Here is a 22688-nt window from a genome sequence, read left to right as displayed (position 1 = left end):
GGCGCGAGCCAGTGCCCGAGCCCGTGCGTTCGAAGAAAGCCGCAGATGAGCTCCATGTCGACGTCAGCACAACTCGGCGCACAACACCAGCGCGTCGCTTCCCGTCGGGACCGCCCGGGACGAGGCGGCTGGGGACCCGGTCAACGGTGCGAGCCAGGCTGGCGTCCTTCCCGTAGCTGGCCTGGAGCTGGCCAGTACTCCGGACCACGAAGGCGGCGACCAGGCGGCTGCAGCGAGCACCGCGTGCGCTCCGGGGTTTCTGACGGCTGCATCCTGGGAGCTCCCGCGTGGACCGACGTCCGACGCGGCCCCGGTGCCAGGAGGTGACAAGAAGGCCATCGCGAACGTGGCCACCGCCGGGCCCTCGGTCGACGACGCGGCCGCGATTAACGGCCACTCAAATCTGTAACCAACCAGTCACCAGCAGCGTGGTTACGGCCGTACGAGATGGGACGCTGCCTTCACGCATCCCGCTGCGCGAGCCCTGTGGCTGCGCACCATCACGGCATTCATGTGCCGGCTACGTAGACGCTTTTGTAATACATGTAAATATAGATTGTTCCTACGCGCAAGCTCGCCCGTCTCACTCACTGAGTTGACAAGTACAAGGTATCCTAGTTTTATGGGCGCGCAAGCGCTTATTTAGATATCCTCCACACGTTTTCTCTAGTTCGTATAACACCTAAAGTGTTACAAGGACTTTGGTGCTACGCGTGCTCTAATGATACCGTTGAATACCCTGCGGTCTCATAGTAACAGGACCACGTGCTTATAGAGATACATAAGAAGTCTTTTGTCGTGACTTATTCTTTGATTTTTAAGGGCAGTAATGCGCCCACCGGCACTATACTTTGCGGTGAATAATGCGGTGCTATAAAATCCGGTGCGCTGTATTGGTTACTTCTCAGTGAAATGGCCGCAATCCATACGCAGGCATCGGCCATGAATCGGGTGGTGCAAGAGTCCAAAACAATACCTTGGAGGAAAATAAATTGAAAATAAGTTAGGATAGGATAGGAATAAGCTTTATTTGTCCAACGGTTATGGCTGTTGGTGCCCGGGGCTAGGCTGCCAGGGGTCCATCGCCGGAGAAAAATCTTCCGAGATCCTCGGCAATGGCCCCTGCCCACTGGACGGCCCACTCCTGGTCCTCGGGTGCCTCGCTGTGGAGGGCGGCTTGCCATCTCTCAGCGAGGCGCCCCGCTTCACAGGGCCCTGCTGTTGTCTTCTCCCTTCCTCTTGGTGCTTCTTGCTCACGGCGTTGGCATTCCCAAAGCATATGGGCCATATCAGCCCGTTCGTGCTCGCACCATGGGCACCCTGGCAACGGGTGCAGCGCGGGCCACAGGTGGTGCAGGTGGTAGGGGTTGGTGAAAGTAAATCAGTAAGTTGAAATACGGAAATTAAAAGGTAACTGATAAAGATGTGAAGTCTATTGTAACTAAATGGTACAGTACATATACCGGCCGGCCGGGTGTTCAAACTTAAGCTTTACGGAATTTTTTAAAATTGCCTGTGGCAGGTAGCATAATTCTAATATTTACGCTGAGTTTTTCGACGAGGCGGACATTAGTAGCACGAGAAATCGAAACACACATTCAACTAGTTTACAAAAATTCACTAATTATTTTCTTAGTTGATTACTTCACGACACATTGCAATTTACGAATTGTAGCGGGTGAATTTGCTAGACGCATCCACTTGAAATTATTTTCCAGGATGACACCAGTTTCGACATGTTATTTCCCAAAGTGTGGGACGAACTACATGGGCGTTCCAGTTAGTTTTGTGCTTCAATGTATAAAACAGCAGTTTGGTAAAAAAGTAAGTGAAACAACAGTCCATTTTTACGGCGACTTTGATGGCCCATATCTCCAAATTGGTGTCATTCTGGGAAATAATTACAAGTGACAAGTTCACCGCCTACAATTAGTAAATTGCAATATGTGTCTTAAAGTAATTAGCTAATAAGATAATTAGTGAATTTGGAGGGTGATAAGGAAGGATCGAGCGAAAGTAATGCGCACATTTTACCGGCCTGTAATAACGAATGCGACTAATCAAAGAAGGTTTTTGTTTTCTTTATTTTTTATGAAAGAACTCCGTCCTTTCTTGCGAATACCGGACGTAAAATATCGGGTAGTTCTATTTTCTGCAGATTCATTCTGAATGAACACACTTAAATTCTCACGATGAAAGCCGGTCGAACTCGTAGCTTACCAAAAGGGACTTCAAACAAGCCCATCAAAACGGTCAAGAACGTTTATAGTAAATTTCAAAATCCGACCCTTTCTCGAATACGCTTCCGTAGTGCGGCTACCTGAACTAAAATGCGAACAAAAAATTAAAAGGCCGTTCAGAACCGATACGGCACACGTAGCCGTATTTTATTAGAATTTGTTTCCGACGATTCTGATTTTTGTTTTTTCTGTTATGTGCTCGGCGAGTGGTCAATCCCTGTGATGGCAAAGGCGGCACTTCGCGCTAGCCACTGACAAAAGGACAAAAGGTTGGGAAATGAAAAGAATTGTGTCATTTGTCTTATGATACACACTCACGCGGTTCGGTCGCACAGCCCAGCCTGCGATGATATACAGGGTGTCCCAACTACCATGCACCAAACATTAAAAATATGCAAATGCCACGTAACCGACCAGGACCAAGGTAATGTTGTTTGCCGTCACTTGTAGATACTCAGATTAATTTTGCATTCCACCTAATTATATAATTAGTCTTAATTAATTATTCAACTTCTCAAATGTTATAATTAGGTTGTCAATGAGAAAATTGCAGAGCAACACGAAAAACTCCCGATACAGCTTTCTGTTGCTCAATACGTGCTATATAAGTTTTTTGCTGCGTGGGAAACAAACCCGCGAATACACAAAAAATTACCGCGCGACTGGCCGCTCGAGGCCCCTTGCGTGCATTCGCGGGCTATAAACGATATAAATTTGTCCCGCGAAGCTGTTTAATCGGATAGCAGATATTGGAACAGAGAGAGAGAGAGGGTGTGTGTGTGTGTGTGTGTGTGTGTGTGTGTGTGTGTGTGTGTGTGTGTGTGTGTGCGTGTGTGTGTGTGTGTGTGTGGTGTGTGTGTGTGGTGTGTGGTGTGTGTGTGTGTGTGTGTGTGTGTGTGTGTGTGGTGTGTGTGTGTGTGTGTGTGTGTGTGTGTGTGTGTGGTGTGTGTGTGTGTGTGTGTGTGTGTGTGTGTGTGTGTGTGTGTGTGTGTGTGTGTGTGTGTCCTTGAACACACAGCAGACATGCAAGTTTTCGTTCAGGATCCCATAGCATCATATAGGATTGTGGATACAGGGTATATGGAATGTACGGGATTTTCCAATAGGTCTGGATAGAGGAATGCACCTCAGGCTGACCTCTCTGCCATTCTTCTCATTAAACGTTTCTCTCTCTGCAGCGAACCATTGTTAATGCCGTCACTCCGAGCGAAAGCCGTCCCACCCGTGCCTTAATTAGCTATCTGCAACAAGGTGCCTGTAACAAGAAATCATCACCATGTCGTAAATAAAGTGGTACAAAATTTTGACGAAAAGGAGCCATAGCAACGTGTACCAGCCCTGGGTCTTCCCTTGTTCGAATTGACATTCCAGGCGACTGTATCACAAAAGCAATTTTTTCGAGCATATGCTATTTGTTGTAGTACGTTTAGTAGGCACGGGAACTGCATGTGCACTAACCAGTAATCACACTTGAATGGTTTACAAAGAATACGGAAAGCACATAACTAGCAATAGATAAAAAAGTACAAGCATATTTCGAGCTAACATTGACGCAATGAAAGACGACTGGTAAGAATAAAGAGCCGGCCGTACTAGTCCGGTTAAAACTTTGGTCATAAATGTCCTTCCTGTTAATTATCATTTGTCTAAACTATGAATTCGAGAAAACAATGCGTTAGGCATTGCCATCTAACATGCGTGTCAAAGGTAAACCATTTCAAAGGACACGTCGGCTTCATCGAGTACAATGAAATATAGAAGACTATAAAGGCTGAGGGAAAAGTGCTTTATCGATCTCCTTTGCAGCACGTCCTAAAACAATATCTCATATTTACAATATTGCATATTTGCAACTGATATATCAATGTTCTATGGTACCTCGCATATCGCAATGAGAACAGTTCTCAGAATAGAATGCACAAGAATAATTTGCTTGTGCAACTGCAAGTATTGCAGCAACTGCAATAATTTCCAGTTGCTTGCACCCAGTGGACAGTGACATTCACACGTGTAGAATTGTGAATTTTGTGTGTCTGCTCACAAATACGCAATGTTTTCGTTACTTGTTTGAGATGCTTAACTGCGCCGAGGCTGTCAGTATAGATGTGGGCTTCATTGATGCTAGGTAAGTTGGCAACGGTTTCTATCGCATCGTGTATAGCCTGCAGCTCACGCTGGTCAAGCGCGAACGTAGCGTGGGAGCTAGTATCAGAGAGTATAGCGAAAGGTAACGTTGGGAGAAAATCGCCTGAGAGCTCAGCGCCAATGCTGCCGGCAGGGTCAGGCGGAGTTGACTGACAGAATTCGTTAACTGATTGCAGTCCATACCTTCGAACCAGGAGGGGGTTTTCTGCTTCTACAATTAGGACACCTCTACGCCCATCGAATAGGTCACACATAGTCAAGACTCGTATGTCATAGTACAATAAAGGCATGTCGAACAAAAAAAAACACACAATATTAAAAAAAGTCGCAGTTTCGCCCGGAAGGCGAAGCATCGATTGCGACAGCAAATTAGTGGACAGCTATACGAAGTAAGGATAGTAGTTGTATCGGCCGTATAAACTTGTAAACATAGGCATACTAACTAAATGAACAAGCACGGTGTCACGCGCGCACTAGCAAACATTAACTCATCTCACTCGATGACCGCGGAAACTCGCTGTCAAAACGCTGTAGCAAGCGTGGCACAGCAGCGAGCGAATTGACCTTTGTGCTGCCTCTCGCATTAACGCGAACTAAGTCGCGAAAACAGAGCGCACGGCGGACTGTCACCCGCCCCAGATGGCTTTCAAGATACAGCGGTCTGGGCGGGCGCTCGCGGCCGCCGGGGCCGCCCGGAGTCAGCCACGCCAACGCGATCAAGAGAGCGCGGAAGTTCGACGTCAAAATCGTCGACAGAATAGAGCAACGGCCGCTCAAAATATATATTGTACCCCGCACATCCACCAGTTTTCGAAGAGATCGAAGACTGGATGGTCGACTTCGTGAGCGTGGCCTCCGTGAACGAATGGAACGACGCAGAAAAAGTCAGACACGTCTACTTCTACCTGGAGGATGGCGCGCGTACATGGTTTCAGAACCGCGAGGAGCAACTGACGTCGTGGCGCGAGTTGTGCCGTCAGCTTTTGGAGACCTACACCAGTGCTGATCGCCACGAACGAGCGGAACGAGCGATTCAGGCCCGCATCCAGATGCCAAACGAAACTGTGACCACGTATATCGAAGACATGACGCGCCTCTTCAGACGAACGGATCCAAGAATGACGGAGGAGAAGAAGTTACGTCATCTGATGCGCGGGGTCAAGGAGCAACTCTTTGCTGGCGTCGTACGGAGCCCTCCGAAGACGGTCGTGAAGTTCTTGTCCGAGGCCGTGACCATGGAAAAGATGCTTCTGCATCGGTCGAACCTGTATGAGCGGCAAGCGAACAGCATGTCTGCTGTTGACATTTTCACGGCCATAGGAAGCAACGGTGACTGTCTACGAGAACTCATCCGCTCTGTAGTGCGTGAAGAGTTGCAAAAGGCCGCCGTAACACAGCACCCTACGGTAAGCTCCATAGCAAGTATTATCAAGGACGAACTGCACCAGGCGCTCCGTGACACGTTGCCTCCTTATAACGCTGCGGCAGTACCTCCTGAATACCACCGTGCGACCTACGCGGGACATTCACCCGGGACATTCAGGACTAGCTCTCTCAGCAGCGCTTGCCACCACCTGCCGGGCGGCAGTCGCGATCGCAGTCTCAGAGACGATTTTCAGCTCCGCCCCAGCGATATTCTCCCGAGCGGTCGCCCAGTCCCCGCTGGGAAAACTAACTGAAGCGATCTTTGGGGGCGAGGTCGCTGACAGTCGAAGTGCTGAAGACATCCGGTGTCAAGACGCTAACCTGTTGACAACTGACGCCGAAGAATTTGCAGAGCGAGCCGAGGAAGCTCGGCAGCTCGCGCGGCTGCACATTCGCCAGCAGTAGCAGGCAGACGAACGACGCTACAAAATCCGGCACAGGGACCCCCGTTCGCCGTCGTGGCCTCTGTGAAAAGCTGCTGAGCCGGTATTTCGGTCCGTATAAAATGCTCCGCCGCGTCAGTGACGTAAACTACGAAGCTGTGACGAACACAACATCGCGGACACGGAGTATACAGGACACAAAGACAACCGTGCTCGGACATAGTTCATGTTGTGCGCATGAAGCCGTACATTGCGCGTCCGTAGCTTTCTTTCTTTTCGTTCTTTCTCTCATTCCCTTCTTTGTTTCTGCTTTTCATTCATCTTCGTGAGCTTGCTTCATCGTTCATTGACTTTGCCAGCGTGACGTTAACTTTTTCTTTGTGTACTTTCGCCTTGCGTGCCTTCTCTTTTTCTTCTTACGCCTATTTTATTGCGATAGCAATTATATGGACACTTCAACCAGATTTCGGCCGTCGGCGTCGCCGTCGCCGTGAGGTTCCGTATAAAGTCCAAGAGCGATAAAATCGTCGCCGCGCGCCGTATGCGCGACTGAACGCGCGCGGGGGACGCGGGCTATCACAGAGAGCGAATGCACGGCGGAAAGCAAACGCGACCGTCGCGCGAAAGGTCGTGGGTGCATGGAAGGGAGGGAGGGAGAGGGAGGCGGGGCGACGCTGTGCTGCTTCACCAAATGCTTATCTTGCAACCGGGCACAAGGGGAACTGACCACTCAATCTCCCGAGCGAAAACAAGAAAGCGGGAAGGCAGCGTGGGAGGGAGGGGGAGGGGGCAGCTTCTCCTCTGCACAACTCCTCTGCACTTTGCCCGGCGGTCGTGGTCGCCCGCACCAGTCTCTTATCTTTATCTCCACACGGCTCTGACCTTTGTATGTGCTCTGCATTCGCCGCTCAGTTTCCGTTGAAGCGTTAGACCGCGCGAACCTTCGCCCGCTGCGGCAGGCTGCGCTTGCTGCCAGCGTTTTGACAGTCGTTCTCTGCGGTCATTCAGTGTGATCTATTCATGTTTGTTTGTGCGCGCTTACACCACGCTTGTTAATTCAGTTAGCAAGCCAATGTGTCCAAGTTTATGCTGCTGATAAAACTACTGTCCGTACTTCGAATAGCTCTCTACTAACTTGCTATCGCAATTGATGCTTCGCCTTTCGGGTGAAACTGCGACATTTGTTTTTATATCGAAATTTCTCCTTAGTGATTTTTAAGACTTGCCTAATTATCTTTCTAACTCATCTCGTTCTTGACCAATCCCACACGTGGGTATGAGCCATACATATACACAGACACACTTCATCGTCTTTCTCGCGGCGACTCGTCTCTTGACCATCTTTCGATGATATCGTAATAATATATAGGCAACCAAAGTTTCCCTTCAGTTGATCTGACTGCTCGCTCGCATGATAGTCTTGTCGTACCATTATCTTCTTTTGTTTTTCTTTTATTTGGCGTTTGTCCTTTGTAAATAAGAATTTTCTTGAGCTACCACCTGCCGCCCGATTCCTGGCTTATCCAACTTAGTTGGTAGGAGCCATAAAAGAGGTCCATCATCATCATCAACCAACTTCACGTGGCGCGAGCCAGTGCCCGAGCCCGTGCGTTCGAAGAAAGCCGCAGATGAGCTCCATGTCGACGTCAGCACAACTCGGCGCACAACACCAGCGCGTCGCTTCCCGTCGGGACCGCCCGGGACGAGGCGGCTGGGGACCCGGTCAACGGTGCGAGCCAGGCTGGCGTCCTTCCCGTAGCTGGCCTGGAGCTGGCCAGTACTCCGGACCACGAAGGCGGCGACCAGGCGGCTGCAGCGAGCACCGCGTGCGCTCCGGGGCTTCTGACGGCTGCATCCTGGGAGCTCCCGCGTGGACCGACGTCCGACGCGGCCCCGGTGCCAGGAGGTGACAAGAAGGCCATCGCGAACGTGGCCACCGCCGTGCCCTCGGTCGACGACGCGGCCGCGATTAACGGCCACTCAAATCTGTAACCAACCAGTCACCAGCAGCGTGGGTACGGCCGTACGAGATGGGACGCTGCCTTCACGCATCCCGCTGCGCGAGCCCTGTGGCTGCGCACCATCACGGCATTCATGTGCCGGCTACGTAGACGCTTTTGTAATACATGTAAATATAGATTGTTCCTACGCGCAAGCTCGCCCGTCTCACTCACTGAGTTGACAAGTACAAGGTATCCTAGTTTTATGGGCGCGCAAGCGCTTATTTAGATATCCTCCACACGTTTTCTCTAGTTCGTATAACACCTAAAGTGTTACAAGGACTTTGGTGCTACGCGTGCTCTAATGATACCGTTGAATACCCTGCGGTCTCATAGTAACAGGACCACGTGCTTATAGAGATACATAAGAAGTCTTTTGTCTTGACTTATTCTTTGATTTTTAAGGGCAGTAATGCGCCCACCGGCACTATACTTTGCGGTGAATAATGCGGTGCTATAAAATCCGGTGCGCTGTATTGGTTACTTCTCAGTGAAATGGCCGCAATCCATACGCAGGCATCGGCCATGAATCGGGTGGTGCAAGAGTCCAAAACAATACCTTGGAGGAAAATAAATTGAAAATAAGTTAGGATAGGATAGGAATAAGCTTTATTTGTCCAACGGTTATGGCTGTTGGTGCCCGGGGCTAGGCTGCCAGGGGTCCATCGCCGGAGAAAAATCTTCCGAGATCCTCGGCAATGGCCCCTGCCCACTGGACGGCCCACTCCTGGTCCTCGGGTGCCTCGCTGTGGAGGGCGGCTTGCCATCTCTCAGCGAGGCGCCCCGCTTCACAGGGCCCTGCTGTTGTCTTCTGCCTTCCTCTTGGTGCTTCTTGCTCATGGCGTTGGCATTCCCAAAGCATATGGGCCATATCAGCCCGTTCGTGCTCGCACCATGGGCACCCTGGCAACGGGTGCAGCGCGGGCCACAGGTGGTGCAGGTGGTAGGGGTTGGTGAAAGTAAATCAGTAAGTTGAAATACGGAAATTAAAAGGTAACTGATAAAGATGTGAAGTCTATTGTAACTAAATGGTACAGTACATATACCGTCCGGTCGGGTGTTCAAACTTAAGCTTTACGGAATTTTTTAAAATTGCCTGTGGCAGGTAGCATAATTCTAATAGTTACGCTGAGTTTTTCGACGAGGCGGACATTAGTAGCACGAGAAATCGAAACACACATTCAACTAGTTTACAAAAATTCACTAATTAACTTCTTAGTTAATTACTTCACGACACATTGCAATTTACGAATTGTAGCGGGTGAATTTGCTAGACGCATCCACTTGAAATTATTTTCCAGGATGACACCAGTTTCGACATGTTATTTCCCAAAGTGTGGGACGAACTACATGGGCGTTCCAGTTAGTTTTGTGCTTCAATTTAGGTATAAAACAGCAGTTTGGTAAAAAAGTAAGTGAAACAACAGTCCATTTTTACGGCGACTTTGATGGCCCTTATCTCCAAATTGGTGTCATTCTGGGAAATAATTACAAGTGACAAGTTCACCGCCTACAATTAGTAAATTGCAATATGTGTCTTAAAGTAATTAGCTAATAAGATAAATAGTGAATTTTTGTAATTAGTTGAATATGTGCTTCGATTTCTCGTGCTGCTAATATCCGCCACATCGAATAACCCAACTCAACGATTAGAATTATGCTACCTCCCACAGGCAATTTTTTAAAAATTCCGTAAATTTTAATTTTGAACACCTGGTATAGTAACTGTGCCATTTAGTTACAATTAACTTAATATCTTTATCAGTTAACTTTTAATCTCCTTATTTCAACTTACTAATTTATTTTCAACTTATTTGCCTCCAAATTATTGTTTTGGACTCTTGCACCACCCTATTCATGGCCGACCCCTCCGTATGGATTTCGGCCATTTCACTCAGAACCAACCAATACAGCGCAGCCGCTTTTATAGCGCCGCATTATTCACCGCAAAGTATATAGCGCCGGTGGGCGCATTGCTGCCCTTAAAAATCAAAGAATAAGTCGTGACAAAAGACTTCTTATCTATCTCTATAAGCACATGGTGCTGTTACTATGAGACCGCAGGGTATTCAACGGTATCATTATAGCGGTGTAGCACCGAAGTCCTTGCAACACTTTAGGTGTTATACAAACTAGAGAAAACGTGCTGAGGATACACAAATAAGCGCTTGCGCACCCATAAAACTAGGATACCTTGTACTTGTCAACTCAGTGAGTGAGACGGGGCGAGCTTGAGCGTAGGTACAATCTATATTTACATGCATTACAAGAGCGTCTATGTAGCCGGCACATGAATGCCGCGAGTCTGCGCAGCCACAGGGCTCGCGCAGCGGGATACATGAAGGCAGCGCCGCATCTCGTACGGCCGCAACCACGCCGCTGGTGAGTGGTTGGTTACGGATTTGAGTGTCCGTTAACCACACCCGCGTCGCCGACCGAGGGCCCGGCGGTGGCCTCGTTCGCGATGGCCTTCTTGTCACCTCGTGGCACCGGGGCCGCGTCGGACGTCGGTCCACGCGGGAGCTCCCAGGATGCAGCCGTCAGAAGCCCCGGACCGCACGCGGTGCTCGCTGCAGCCGCCTGGTCGCCGCCTTCGTGGTCCGGAGTACTGGCCAGCTCCAGGCCGGCTACGGGAAGGACGCCGGCCTGGCTCGCACCGTTGACCAGGTCCCCAGCCGCCTCGTCCCGGATGGTCCCGACGGGAAGCGACGCGCTGGTGTTGTGCGCCGAGTTGTGCTGACGTCGACATGGAGCTCATCTGCGGCTTTCTTCGAACGCACGGGCTCGGGCACTGGCTCGCGCCACGTGAAGTTGGTTGATGATGATGATGATGGACCTCTTTTATGGCTCGTACCCACTAAGTGGGATAAGCCAGGAATCGGGAGGCAGGTGGTAGCGCAACAAAATTCTCATTTGCAAATCAGAAACGCCAACTAAAACAAAAGCAAAAGGACATCGGCCGTCAGAGAGGTAGTTGCGGCGGTACAGAAGCCCATCGCGGATGGCAAAGTGACGAGCAGCGCGCCGAAGCGAGCGGTCGGTGGTGTGTGGTGACGGCTGAAATAAATGCTCCAGAAGAGAGGCTATCCAAGGATCGCGGCGTTGCTCAGCTGGCATGTCGGTGTATGTAAGAGACGAAGAATCGTAGCTGGAGACAGACGCAGCACCATTACTCATCGGGCAGTGGTGAGCGCGAAAGAGCGTCGGCCTCCGAATGCTTACGGCCGGACCGGTAGAAAACACGGATGTCATAGTCTTGTAGACGAAGCGCCCAACGAGCTAGGCGACCAGAGCGGTCCTTTAACGACGATAACCCGCACAGGGGGTGGTGATCAGTCACGACGTCAAATGGACGGCCATATACGTAAGGTCGAAATTTGGTGATTGCCCAAACGATTGCAAGGCATTCTTTTTCGGTGACTGAATAGTTCGTTTCCGCTTTGGTGAAAGTGCGGCTGGCGTAAGAGACGACGTACTCTTCGACGCTAGACTTACGCTGGGCAAGAATAGCGTCGAGGCCTACTCCACTAGCGTCCGTGTGGATTTCTGTGGGAGCGTCTGGGTCAAAGTGGCGTCGGACAGGTGGAGATATCAAAAGATGGCGTAATGTGGCGAACGCGTCTTCGCAAGCTGTATATCATGCCGACATGCCTGGGCTGTCGGCAAGCAGCTGCGTTAAGGGGGCGACTATGGACGCCAAATTACGCACGAATCGGCGAAAGTACGAACACAGGCCGATAAAGCTAAGGAGCTCTTTCAGCGTAGACGGCCTGGAGAACTCTACGACGGCGCGAAGCTTTGCAGGGTCGGGAAGGACACCGTCCTTGCTGACAACATGGCCTAATATGGTAAGTCGGCGGGCGGCAAAGTGGCACTTCTTCAAATTAAGCTGCAATCCAGCGTCTGAAAGGCAAATCAGCACGCTTGCGAGGCGGTTCAAATGGGAGACAAAGTCCTTCGAAAAGACTACGACGTCGTCCAGGTAGCACAGAGACGTGTGCAATTTGAAGCCTCTGAGAATGTTGTCCATGAGACGTTCGAAGGTGGCAGGTGCATTACAAAGGCCGAATGACATCACGTTAAACTCATATAAACCGTCTGGGGTTACTAACGCAGTCTTGGGACGGTCAGGTTCATTCATAGGGACCTGCTGGTACCCAGATCGAAGGTCCAAAGAGGAGAAGAACTCTGCCCCTTGCAAGCAATCAGAGCGTCGTCGATTCTGGGCTGCGGATAAACATCTTTTCGTGTGATCTTGTTAAGGCGCCTATAATCAACGCAAAATCTAACGCTACCGTCCTTTTATTGCAATAGCAATTATATGGACACTTAATTCAACCGGATTTCTGCCGTCGGCGTCACCGTCGGCGTCGCCGTCGCTATGAGGTTCCGTATAAAGTTCAAGGGCGATAATATCGTCGCCGCGCGCCGTATGCGCGAGTGAAAGCGCGCGGGGGACGCGCGCTATCACGGAGAGCGAACGCACGGCGGAAAGCAAACGCTACCGTCGCGTGAAAGGCCGTGGGGGTATGGGAGGGAGGGAGGAAGGGAGGGAGGGAGGCGGGCGACGCTGTGCTGCTTCTCCAAATGCTTATGTTGCAACCGGGCGCAAGGGGAACTGACCACTCAATCTCCCACGCGAAAGCAAGAAAGCGGGAAGGCAGCGCGGGAGGGAGGGGGGGGGGGTAGCTTCTCCTCTGCCAACAACTTCTCTGCACAACTCCTCTGTACTTTGCCCGGCCGTGGCGGTCGCCCGCACCGTCTCTTATCTCCACACGGCTCTGACCTTTGTATGCGCTGTGCATTCGCCGCTCAGTTTCCGTTGAACCGATAGACCGCGCGAACCTTCGCCCCCTGCGGCGGCCGCGCTGGCTGCCAGCGTTTTGACAGTTGTTCTCTGCGGTCATTCAGTGTGATCTATTCATGTTTGCTTGTGGGCGCTGATCGACACCACGCTTGTTAATTAAGTTAGTAAGCGAATGTGTCCAAGTTTATGCAGCCGATAAAACTACTATCCCGGCCTACTCCGAATAGCGCTCTACTAATTTGCTATCGCAATTGATGCTTCGACTTACGGGCGAAACTGCGACATTTTTGTTTTTTAGCATCGAGGTGATGCTTTTGTTCGGAAGGGGGGATATTGCCACCTGTAGGTAGTGGGTCGGTGGCAAGGGTGGGTCGAGCCCAAGAGAACAACGAAGACCGCGCGCCTCTTCACTGCTCGAGAGCCGTAAATTGGGTATTTCACTAACTACTGAAAATATCCTCTCCTTCGGGGCTTATTCAATGGGCTTTAGCCACAGGAACATCTGCGTGGCCCTCTGTGACTATATCTGTGACACAAAAAGACTACCCAGTTAATTCTCGAAATAAATAATTGGATAACTCATTAAATCGCTAATTGGTGTTTCGAAATTATTCTAATACCACCAAATTTTTTGTGCTGTTTTTATACAATTACAATGGTTTTGAATTCTGTCTCTGCCCTGTAAATCTCTTTCCAAATTATCATAAACACTATACTTCACCCTGATTTAGTTTTCCGTCTAGTTTTTTTTTTTTTCTCCATCTCCCCCTTCCGTTTAACCTTTAACCGCCGGCTTCTTGGCCAATCCCCCGTAGTGGGTAAGCGCCACGGATGAGGATCAAGCAAGCAAGCAAGCCAGCCCCGACGGACGCGTTTTCCAGGAGCCAGCTGCTCTACGGTTTATTAAATATACAATACTACTTCTGAAGGCTCGTGAAAATATATATATATATATATATATATATATATATATATTTTCACGAGCCTTCAGAAGTAGTATTGTATATTTAATAAACCGTAGAGCAGCTGGCTCCTGGAAAACGCGTCCGTCGGGGCTGGCTTGCTTGCTTGCTTGATCCTCATCCGTGGTATATATATATATATATATATATATATATATATATATATATATATATTGGTTGCGGTCGTGGCCGGCTATTCTATTGACGGATCTCAGAACGCAGGCTGCGTCGTAGCACTACTGTGGCATTACAGCGTCTGCCTTCCCCGCCGCAGCCGTACGAACTCTTCGCTGACCTTCGATGTGGTGCCGGTATAACAAGCCGTCAGAAAAAAAAAGAAGAAAAAATGCGGATGAGTGGTTAAAAAACATCATGTTTGTAAATAGTTGTCTATGCGATTCAGATATATTACATAATGTAACTTTTATTTTATAATCCCAGATCTTCGCGTTTTGCCCGACTGGGCTTCGACACGTTTCATGGTATTTACATTCGATAATGACCAGGCCGTGTAACGCCGGCCTTCGCCGCACGAAAACAATTGCGGAACTCCCTTGAAGAGCTTCGCCATAAAACAGTATGTTTGCATCGAGCGGGAGGTGTCTGAGCCATCGCGCTAAGCGATCATCGTATTTCGTCGATCAGGGTATTTAGCCGGTGGTGTCTTCGCAATTCCGGCGGAAAGCGGTCAGCTTTTCTTTCTTCAGCTGTCCCGTGGAAAGTAATCGACCGGTGCCCCAAGATCTGCGTTCGGATGACGAGAACAATAGTATACCAACTAACAGCTCGGTCGACTGCACAAGCGAAAACATGTTATGGAGTGGGGATATGGCTCTCATATATCTCAGATTTCGCGCATCACACTGCGCTGCCGAAAACAGGTTTTGGTTTTGCCACATACGTCAGGAATCTTATCAAGGTGGGAAATTTTCTTCGGCATTTACGAGGAAAGTCGGGTGTGCGCGTAGGCAGCTCCCGTAAACACCGACTACGTATTTAAAATACGCGCCGTTTAATTAGAACCCTTGTCTGCAGATCGATTGTCGGTACCCGACATTACCCTCCATGTTTGGCCACTAGTGAAGGACAGTGACGAAAAGCACGTGAAATCCCATGTTCGTATTGATACTATACATGCGCCAAAACTTAGAGCGCCATCTCTGTAGCTTTTGCGAAAGCTTATTTTCACAGCGCTTCCGGCGCTGCCTTTCAAACGGATCGCTTTGTAGGTATCGCCAATTTCGATCCTTCTGGCGATGCACTTTACAAGATACTTGCCCCTGTTCCTAAAACAAACAGTTCAAACTTTTTTTTTTCGTTTGCTCATTATGATATCGCATTTTCATGAAGTAACATATTGATGTTATTCTTAGTAAATCATTTACACATCTGGAAAAGAAACGCATTAAAACTCCTTTTCCCCCACCCAAAAGCATAAAACAGAAAGGCCACTCTTCGTCAGATGATTGATTGATTGATTGATACAGGGGCTACGAAAGCGCCGTAGTGAATGGCTTTGGATTAATCTTGACCATCTCCAGTCTTTAAATTGCACTCAATTTGTGGTACGGGGGATTTTTGAGATTTCGCCCCCACTAGAATGTGTCATGGAATCACTTGCTCAGCACCAGAGCGCCAAAGTCACAGAGCCACATCCGACGGGTAATATCACGATAGGTTTTATCGTTTCACCGACAATTTTCTCCGTGTCTCAAACAATTTAAAGAAAGGAAAAGAAAAGAAACTTGTTTGTTGCAAAAATTATAACATACGTGAATTTTACCCGCATGCACTGAACCATCTTCAAGTCTATTTTGCCATTATATATCAACCACCACAACTACCACAATCGACTGGCGCGTCCTAACAAACTATCAGGATACCCAGGAGGTTTATCACCGTTTAATGTTCCGTTCTATTAAAACGGCAAGAAAGCGATATACAAGCATTATGTTTGCACTAGGTGATGTGAAACTTCTTAATACTACTGCGAAGCTTTGCATGCGCCACAGTTACGCATTATGGCCGAGGATGAGGCATTCAACTGTTGCTACAGCGCCGCGTGCCACAATATCAGAGCCCAGGGTTCTGGAATACTGTGGTCGTCGCACTTGTCCGTCAGACAGGCGGTACGCATTTGAACGAGCTTAAGTACGACACAAAACCAAGGTTGATTCTACTGCACTGGATCCGTAAACATGACTGGTTCAAAGCAAACTCCAAAACACCTGATAGTACCTGCTTATTGGGACAACGATATGCGACGGCGGGTGTCGTCATCGACGCCCGCCAAATTATCAGTGACGTAATGTCTGGTGTCGGCGTCGGATGGCTGACCGGGCGCACGGTATGTAAAAAAAAAAAAGACATTGCACACCCAAACTCGACCTGGGCTCGTCCTTCCATGCCTTCGTCAGGTCTTTCTTGAGCAAACGATGCGCCATCCTCAAGGCTGGAGATTTGGAATCAGAGAAAATGGAGCTAAGCGAAAGAGGCACCCCCCAGGGGTCAGTCATCTCACCGCTCCTCTTCAACATCGCAATGGTCGACCTCTCGAGATACCTAGGCAAGATACAGGGCATCGGTCACACGATCTACGCGGACGACATCACTGTCTGGTGCGCCGGAGGCAGTGACGGAGAAGTCGAAGCCGCACTCCAGGAAGCTGTCGACACTACAGAGCGCTTTCTAACGGACACGGGACTCCGATGCTCCCCAAAAAAAATCGGAACTCCTTCTCTACAGCCCAACTAGAAAGGGCCGCAAGCCACAGAACTGGAAACCCCCCACCGAAATTGACATTAATCTCTACATCAAGTGCGGAGATCCGATTCCCAAAGTCGCGTCCATTATAATCTTGGGAATGACACTCGAAGGGGCGGGCACAAATAGGATCACCATTCACAAACTAGCAAAGAAGACGGATAGCGTCATCGGTCTAATCAAGCGGGTAGCTAACAGAAGGAGAGGCCTGAGTGAAGAGAATCTGATAAGGCTAGTCCACGCTTTCTTGTTATGCCATTTCACGTACGTAGCGGCCATGCACGTCTGGAAGAGGGCCGAGCGAGACAAGCTAAATGCCATGATAAGGAGGGGGATCAAGAGCGCGCTCGGACTACCAAACTACACACGCACCGACCGACTTCTGCAGTTGGGTATTCATAATACACTGGAAGAAATTGCAGAAGCACAAGAAAGGGCACAGATTCTCAGACTCTCCGGCACCACGGCGGGCAGACGAATCCTAACAGAGATGGGCGTCCCCCCGGCTAAGGTCGAAGACTCCTACCAGGGCCTTCCGAAAGAGCAGGAAGACCACATCATCATACCCCCCCCCCCCCCCCCCCGCAATATGCATCCCCAGCGCAACGTGGAAAGAAGGAAGGCCAGGGCCGTGGCGCTCCTACGCCGGGTGACAGAACTCCCTGGCGGCAGCTGCTTCGTCGACGCGGCCCAATATGGCAACAGCAAAAATTTCACAGTAGTGTCCATCAACCACAGGGGTTCGACCGTTAACGCAGCTTCGGTACGAAACACGTCGTCATGTGCGGCCGAGCAAGTGGCTATTGCCTTGGCCCTCCTGGACGAGAAACATGCGAACATCTTCAGCGACTCCAGGGCAGTCATCCGCGCCTTCAGCGTTGGCGCCGTGTGTAAGGAAGCCTGTCGCATCCTCGACGGCAAAAGCATCGCCACCCACACGCTCACGTGGTTCCCCGCTCACATGGGATCCATCATGGGAGGCCCCACAAACCTCAACGAGCTGGCCCACTCCAAGGCGCGAGGTCTCGCTTTCCGCGACCATGGAGAACTACCCGGCCGGCCCGCAGTGGTGGAGAACAGAGATGAACCGGCAACATATAACGAAATTACACAGCACTTTTATCTCGGCAGGAGAGACTTTCCCCTTCCTCACAAGAAATTAAATAGAGCGCAGGCATTGACCCTCAGATTATTGCAAACAGGCTCGTATCCCAGCCTGGCTTTATTACACAAGTTACACGGCTTACACAAGTGCATCCCGACACTTATGCCAGTAGTTCCTGCAGGCACTGCAATGACTTCGCTAGCCTAGACCACATGCTCTGGCGTTGCCCCTCGTTGCGAGGCACGGAACAAATCAATGAGGACAAGTGGTTCTCCGCTATCAGGAGCCCCGATGCCGGGGCGCAACTATGGGCTGTCCAGAGGGCCCACGATGCGGCGGTCGGGCATGGCCTGACTGTCCCAACGTGGGAGCGGCCCGCTGCGCGCTGAGTCGCGTACCTCAGGACTTTTATTAAAGTATTACATCCATCCATCCATTGCACACCCACTGCGATTCCTGCAGTATAGGTGCACTGAAACCTGTCATGCCGATAACGCAAGTGACGAGCACAAAACAGGAAGACGTTACGCGATTCGCCCAGAGAATTAATGCACTCGCGCGAAAGCTGCAGCCCCAAGCAAAATTGGCCGAGGGCCGACCATCGGGCAGTGTTCGGCAGATTGCTGGGAGCCGATCATGACGGCTTGAACAGCTTGGACCGTAAAAAGGCCGACTTATGTTGCCGAACCCGTCGGCGCTAGCTTGGCCACGGATGCTGGCCCGGGTGCGTAGGGCTGCATAATGCCGAGCACGAAAGTTTTGGCTGGCCAGAGACGTCGGCTTCACGCTGGCATGACGCTGCTGGCCGATCATATAGGATGTCCCCGCCCGCCGCCTAGTCGGCGCCGACTTCCTCCTGGGGGAGGGGGACGGGCTTGGGGAGCGAAAGAATAGAGAGAAGGAGGTCACCCCCCGTCTGTGGCAGTCGGAATTCAGGCAGTATTTACGGGGAAGGAACCGGCAAGAGGCAGGCGTGTAGATGCATGTTCGGGGGAGCTTTTGGCGGGAAGAGACGTTCAGTGGCTGCTTGATCGGCGCAGCTCCGCACGGTTTCTATGGCGCTGCGCTTCTTGTTCGCGAAAAATGGACATTTCCAGCCTGCGGATTTTCACCTCCTATGGACGTCCAAGTTTACTCGTAAGTTGCACGTATTATTTATGCTATTAGAGGCTATTTTTGTAGCGTTAATTTGGAAGGCGAGCACGTAAGGGCTGCGTTACTTTGTTTCGAGAGCTCGTTTGCACTTTTCGATCTGTTGAAAGCGGGGCCAAAATTTGATGTCTTGTGGTCTGTCGTGCAAACGAATTAAGAGCCTGTGGGTGAGTCGTGATATGCACGGAGCACCGATGTGTGCATGCATTGCCCGTAGCGTACTCATGCACCAAGATTTAAAATATGCAAATGCCACGTATAGTTGGACAGAACCAAGGTAATGTTGTTTGCCGTCGCTTGAAGATACTTAGATTATTTTTTTTTTCATTTTACCTATAATGACATAATTAGTCTTAATTATTAAACCACTCAAATATAAAAAGTGTCAATGTGAAAATTGTAGAGAAACATGAAAAACTCCCGATACAGCTTTCTGTTGCAATTAATACGTGCTACATAAAAGTGTTTTGGAAAAACACTTTTATGAGTGAGTGTGAGTGAAACAACTTTTTTAATTGAGAGAGAGAGAGAGAGAGAGAAAGGTAAAGGAAAGACAGGGAGGTTAACCAGAGGTTATCTCCGGTTGGCTACCCTGTACCGGGGGAGGGGTAAAGGGATGCGAAAGGAGAGGGAGAGAAAATAAGTAAAAATAAAGAATAAAAAAAAAGAAAGAAGGAAAGAAGAGAAAATCACACACGCACACAAAACAGAACTGTTTCTGCGGGCACTGTCACGCAGTCTGCGAAGGCGTTCTCGTGTTGCTTAGTGTGAACGTTCCATCCTACGCAACACAGTGCAGTCACAATTTGTCACTGAGTCCGGTGTCTCTCAAGTAACGCAGCAGTGCCTTCAGGGCGGCTCGCGCCGTTGATTGTGTAGGCCAGTTTCCAAGGATGTTCTTTTCTGTTATTGGGCGTTTGTCCAGTTGATCTATTGTCGCTGAGAGAGCTGCTCTCTGCGGCTTGAAACGAGGGCACTCACAAAGAAGGTGTGCGATTGTTTCATTACACCCGCAGAATTCACAAAGTGGGCTATTGTCCATTCCGATAAGCAAGGAGTACGCATTTTAAAATGCTACTCCAAGCCATAGACGGACTAGAAGTGTGCAGTCCCGTCGTGGAAGGTTGAACAGAATACGGAATACGCTTGCGCGTGAGCTAACATTGATACAATGGAATTCATCCGATTTCACAAGTGCACGCCCTCATGCCCTGGACCCTAATTTACAGCTCCGTATTATTAATTGAGACCAGCGGATTGAGGCCTGGGCCTAGTGCTCAGCCTAGGCCCAGGCCTCAATCCGCTGGTCTCAATAAAGTTGTTTCACTCACACTCACTCATAAAAGTGTTTTTCCAAATGTGAAAGAAGCTCGCGAATACACGCAAAGTGCCTCGAGCGGCATCGGTAGCTTTTCGTGTTGCTCTACAATTTTCTCATTGACAATTTTCATCTTATTATAATATTTAATATTATTATTATAATATTACTGAATCGAATATTATAATATTCGATTCAGTAGAGATATCAGCAGTCATAGAGGCATTGCGTAATCAAGGAGTGGAGGAGGCTTACGTGAATATCTTGGCAAATATCTACAAGGATTCCACAGCTACCTTGGTTCTCCACAAGAAAAGTAGAAAGATACCTATCAAGAAAGGGGTCAGGCAAGGAGACACAATCTCTCCAATGCTATTCACTGCATGCTTAGAAGAAGTATTCAAGCTCTTAGACTGGGAAGGATTAGGAGTGAGGATCGATGGCGAATATCTCAGCAACCTTCGGTTTGCAGATGACATTGTCCTATTGAGCAACAATGGAGAGGAATTACAACATATGATTGAGGACCTTCATCGAGAAAGTGCAAGAATTGGGTTGAAGATGAATATGCAGAAGACAAAGATAATGTTCAATAGCCTGGCAAGGGAACAAGAATTCAGGATCGCCCGTCAGCCTCTAGAATCTGTAAAGGAATATGTTTATCTAGGTCAATTACTCACAGGGGACCCTGATCATGAGAAAGAAATTTACAGAAGAATAAAATTGGGTTGGAGTGCATACGGCAGGCATTGCCAAATCCTGACTGGGAGCTTACCACTGTCGTTGAAAAGAAAAGTGTACAATCATTGCATTCTACCGGTGCTAACATACGGGGCAGAAACTTGGAGGTTAACAAAGAAGCTCGAGAACAAGTTAAGGACCGCACAAAGAGCAATGGAACGAAAAATCTTAGGAGTAACGTTGAGAGACAGGAAGAGAGCGGTGTGGATCAGAGAACAAACGGGGGTAGACGATATTCTAGTTGACATTAAGCGGAAGAAATGGAGCTGGGCGGGCCATGTAATGCGTAGGATGGATAACCGGTGGACCATTAGGGTTACAGAATGGATACCAAGAGAAGGGAAGCGCAGTCGAGGACGGCAGAAAGTCAGGTGGGATGATGAGGTTAGGAAATTCGCAGGCGCAAGTTGGAATACGCTAGCGCAAGACAGGGGTAATTGGAGATCGCAGGGAGAGGCCTTCGTCCTGCAGTGGACATAAATATAGGCTGATGATGATAATATTTGAGAAGTTGATTAATTAATTAGGACTAATTGTGTAATTAGGCGGAATGCAAAAATAATCTGAGTATATATCTCCAAGCGACGGCAAACATTACCTTGGTTCTGTCCAGCTACATGACACATGCATATATTTTTAAATCTTGGTGCATGGTAGTTGGGACACCCTGTATATATATGCCGTGCGCACGATGTATGTTTCTTTGCAGTCCTGTGACCCACCTAAGGTAATTTGAAGAAAGGCGAATTTCGCCCCGCTAGCGTCAGATCTTCGCGATGCTTGTTTTTAGGCTAAATAATGTGAGACTGCGTTTGCATGTGCGATGCGTATTTAGGGTTTGTCATGAAAAATCATGGATTTGTCAGAACCTGCTCATAATTAAGTACAATGCTTAAAGAGTTATTGAGAGGCCACGAAGCATCTGGTCCAATATTCAGCACCCAAACAATAGTTCTACATGTCCCACTTCTGAAACTTACGTAATACATGTTTCTATTTCAGGTACCAGGGTGGGACCATAGCAAAATCATTCAAGTGACCTGGCTGCAGAGTTCTCTGGTAAATGGGCTTACGCAATTCAAGGAAGGACATCTTCAAGTACCCATACAAGACTAATTGAATAATTCTCATTTTTTGTTTGTCACAAGAACTAATTCCTACATATACAGCATTTCACAACAAAGTATTCCAGTTTCTGTCTTGTTTGTATCTAAATAGTTCAATAAATGTCGACAAAAATCAGCGGTATAGTGATAATTTGTCTACAAAGCGCTCGCCTTCTATATATAGCGCGCTTAAGGACACAAACGTCTGCACGAATTCAGTAGCGAATTACACATGGTGTCCTTTCTTATGTCAAAGTATCTTTTTTTTTTTCATTCTTGTTGCAGATACCAGCATTCCGTTTCTTCATCTGGGTTGCATTTAACAGGTGGACATTACTTTCTAAATGAGTATAGTATAGTGCATAAGTTGCCAATTGACAAAATCGTGCCAATTATCTTTATAACTATTAACTTCAGTGTCCGTGTTGCAATGGTGGAAATGAGCCCGTTAACATACAGGGTCTATTCAGTTGGAACCAATTTTGTAACTAGTACCAGTTTCAAAGATATACGTCAAAGTATCGGGCAAAAATGTCTTGGT

Source organism: Dermacentor silvarum, chromosome 1, assembly GCF_013339745.2.
Source record: "Dermacentor silvarum isolate Dsil-2018 chromosome 1, BIME_Dsil_1.4, whole genome shotgun sequence".
Taxonomy (NCBI): Eukaryota; Metazoa; Arthropoda; class Arachnida; order Ixodida; family Ixodidae; genus Dermacentor; species Dermacentor silvarum.
Note: the sequence above shows the minus strand (reverse complement) of the source record.